Source organism: Gossypium hirsutum, chromosome A10 (genome assembly GCF_007990345.1).
Source record: "Gossypium hirsutum isolate 1008001.06 chromosome A10, Gossypium_hirsutum_v2.1, whole genome shotgun sequence".
In the NCBI taxonomy this organism is placed as follows: Eukaryota; Viridiplantae; Streptophyta; class Magnoliopsida; order Malvales; family Malvaceae; genus Gossypium; species Gossypium hirsutum.
Genome location: NC_053433.1, coordinates 26,124,994 through 26,129,064, shown reverse-complemented (window position 1 = coordinate 26,129,064; position 4,071 = coordinate 26,124,994). Strand labels below are relative to the sequence as shown.

At 36.0% G+C, this 4,071-nt stretch overlaps 1 non-coding gene across 1 annotated transcript; it reads left to right on the top strand.

Moving 5' to 3' along the window:
* Nucleotides 1-2,186: 2,186 nt before the first annotated feature.
* On the top strand, nucleotides 2,187-2,293 carry LOC121208947 (small nucleolar RNA R71). Its single transcript, XR_005904068.1, has one exon. It is a non-coding gene; the product is annotated as a small nucleolar RNA R71 (small nucleolar RNA).
* The last annotated feature ends 1,778 nt before the right edge of the window (nucleotides 2,294-4,071 follow it).

The window sequence follows — 4,071 nt, the reverse complement described above, 5'->3', positions numbered from 1 at the left end:
CACTTCCTTTCTCACACCTTCTTTCATAATAGGATTGAGCCACCTTTTCCCATCAATTCGAGCTCTTTCACCTTCTTCTAAAATAATTTTATGCATGCAAAAAGAAGGGCTTATACCTCGAATATCAGCTATGGTCCAACCAATTGCTTTCTTAAATTTCTTTAGAACAACAATTAGTTGCTCCTCTTGATCTTTCATCAGCTCTACTGAAATAATCATCGGTAAAGTAGAACAGTCAACTAAATACATGAATTTCAAATGGGAAGGAAGTACCTTTAGTTCGAGTTTAGGTGGTTCTTCAATTGACAACTTTGGTTGCACAAATTCTCTGACTTCTAACTCCAACAGTTCAAACTGTGTGGATTGAATAAAATTTCTCGGATTGGCTTCCATCAAAGCCATGTTTTCTTCACCTTCTTCATCCTCCAGATGGTCAAGATCTAAAGCTTTCTCCAATGGATCTTCTTTAAAATTACTTTCCATAGAAACCAAGTTTCTATCTCTTCCATAACTAAACACTCTTCTGTTGGATCGGGAAATTTCATCGCTTTAAGAATGTTAATAATTACCTGATTGTCTTAAACTCGTATGGTAAGTTCACCTTTCTACACATCAATTAACGTTCTTCCCGTGGCTAAGAAAGGTCTCTCAAGGATGATCGGCATTTCCTTATCTGCTTTAAAATCTAAGATAATGAAATCAGTAGGAAAAATAAATTTATCGACTCTTACCAAAACATCCTCGATCTTTCCCTCGGGATATGCTAAAGATCGATCCGCTAGCTGAAGTGTCATAGTTGTAGGTCTTACTTCACCTATCCCTAGCATCTTGAAAATAGACTTAGGCATCAAGTTGATACTCGCTCCTAAATCACACAAAGCTTTACCACAGTAAGATTCTCCAATGTTACAGGATATAGTAAAGCTTCCTGGGCCTTTCAATTTCGATGGCAGTTTGTTCTGCAGGAACGCACTGCAATCCTTTGTGAAGGCAACAGTCTCATACCCACTTAGTCATTTCTTCTTGGACAGTATATCCTTCATAAACTTCACATAATTTGGCATTTGTTCTAAAGCCTCCACCAACAAAATATTGATGTGTAACTGCTTCAAAACATCCAAAAACTTCTTGAATTGCACCTCCTGTTTCAGCTTGTGTTGCTGCAATCTTTGCGGATATAGAGCTGATGGAACTTTCGATTGAATCGAATAACTCTCTGAGTAGGTAAATTTGCATCTAAAGAAGATGTTAAATTATTTGAATTCACTAAGTTAGGATTTACCTTGACAGTCTTTGCAGATTCTTACTCTTTTGGTGTAGGAATTTCAACAGCTAGTTGATTATTCTCAACGGGCTTATCTTCGACATCAATTAATTGGGGTTCTAGAATTTTACCACTTTGCAATGCTGCCTTGATATGTTCTTTACCCAAATTTCTTGTATTATCAGTATCGTTCGGCAAGGCTCCTCGCGGTCTATTACAAAGCTCCGTAGCTAATTGATCCATTTGGTTTTCCAAATTTTTCAATGTTACTACTTGGCTTTGGATCAAAGCATCATTCTTTGCCATGTACGCTTTCAACAAGCTCTCCAAACTATTTGATGCCTCAGCTTGAGAACGTTTTGGAGCTTGCTGATTAAACCCTTGAGATTGGTTGGGTTTATGCTGCAAGAAGTTGTTGTTCACTCCATTTCCTTGGTTGCTCCAAGAAAAGTTAGGATGATTATGCCATGAAGGATTGTAGAAGTTGGATTGGGGTCATTGCCCACTCCTATTTTGATATTAGTTCCCCACATAGTACACTGACTCGGGATTTGATGAACAATTCTCAAAAGAATGACTTTCCCCGCAATACATACAGGAAACTACTTCAAATGGACTTGGTGGCTGAGCTGTAAAATTATTAGCACTATTAGCAATAAACTATTTTAACATAGAGGAAATAGACGATACCTGAGCTGATAACGAAGTGAGGGCGTTAACTTCATGAACTCTGGCTACACGTCTTCCTGAATCTGTTCGATTTGTTGGCCATTGATAGTTATTACTTGCGATTCTTTCGATGATCTCATCAGTCTCATTATAAGACTCAGACAAAATTGTACCATTCGCAAAAGCATCTACCATCAATCTTGCATGTGCATTGAGACCATTATAGAATGTCTCCAACTGGATACAATGAGGAATCTCATAATGAGGACACTTACGAAGTAACTCCTTAAATTGCTCCCAAGCCTTATATAAAGACTCGTCATCTAATTGTTGGAAAGTTGTGATCTCGTTCCTCAACTTAGTGTTTTTGCTAGGTGGGAAATACTTAACCAAAAATCTTTCTGCTAATTCTTGCCATGTAGATATGGAACTTGGTGGCAATGAATTGAGCCATACCCGTGCTCGATCTAGCAACGAGTAAGGAAAAAACTTCTTCCTCAGTGTGTCTTCAGTCACACCGACTATCTTGAGTGAATCACTCACCTCTATAAACAATCGAAAGTGGAGATGTGGATCTTCTATAGGCATAACACTGAATTGGCCCACCGTTTGGAGCATTTGAAACATCACTGGTTTAAATTCAAATTGGGTTACCTGAATATCTGGCCTTCTAATTTCTAGATTTAACTCACTGAAAAGTGGCACAGCATATTGTCTGATGCATCGATCCCTATCATTGGCAATAAGGATGGGATTTCGTACATTATCGGCTTCATTACCTTGGTCATGATTCTGACTTCCAAGGTCTATCTCGACTTGTCTTTGAGCTGTTCGTTCATGTCGTCTTTGTCTAAAATTTTGCTCAATTTCAGGGTCTACAAGGAGTAAATCGATAATCCGATCTATGCGCATAAACACCTGAGAAGAAAATCACAAAATTAAAAAGAATAAGTTAGTAATGTTAGAAATAAACCAAATTGGAAGTAAATAATTTCACAAAAAAAAAGACTATGGCAACAGTTAATAATCCTCGGCAATGGCACCAAAAACTTATAACGCGTGGGTTTGTGCAAGTGTAAACGGTCGTTATCAAGTAATAAGTAAGTATTGAGTTATCGTCTCCACAGGGATTGTATTTGTGTTAAATCACCTAATTGTAAAATTATACTATCAACTTGGTAAATAAAAACACAATATGGTTGAGAAGTAATGATTAAATTGAATATATTAAACTAAATGCAATGATCTTTAATGAAAATTATCCTAAGTATGCAAATTATATGAATGAAATAGATTTTAGCAAAATTAAACTGAATTTGCAACAATTGTAACATAAATAAACTAGGACAATTACTTTAATTAAACTCAATTTATTATCAACATTAGGTCCTTTCAGAATCCTTTACTTAGTAAATATGCATTTTACTGATCTTTATTTACTAAGGGTTTCTTAGCATTCGTGTGAGGTAACAGGGACGTGTTAGGTTTGAAATAGTTTAATCACACAAATCTAAAAACTATGCAGATAATAGAGCTTTGTTAGAGTTGTTAAGCAACCTGCAATTTAATCGGGTTAGGATCTAAATTAAGCATGCATATTTCAATTATGTGTCCACTAGCCGTCGTTTGGTTAGGATCACTCAACTAATTCAGGTGCATTTCAATCACGTATGAACGAAATATAGACTTTATTTTAATTGAAAACATGATCGATTGAGACACAAACATTATAAGCATGAATCAAATAAATATTATTTAATCAAAGCAATCATCCTAGCTTAAATAAAATTAAAAGCAATCATCCTAGCTTAAATAAAATTAAGCTAACATTGTTGTAAACAAGAACAAAGAACACATAGCAAACGTTTTTAGATTAAATTAAAGAAAAGAAAGATTAAACCCAAATCAAAGTGGCTATCACCCAAGACTCTGACTGACGAGCCTTCTTCACTTCTTCAATTTGCTCCTTTGCTGATGGCTCTCCAAGGTGGCTGACCAAGGGCTCTTTAAGAGGATTTAATTTCTAAAATCTCTATGAAGAGATGATGCTAGGCGTGGGAAATAGAAAATGCTAAGAGAATTGAGAGAGAATAGAGAATGATGAGGGATGAGGGAATGAAGAGGTCTTATTTATAGGT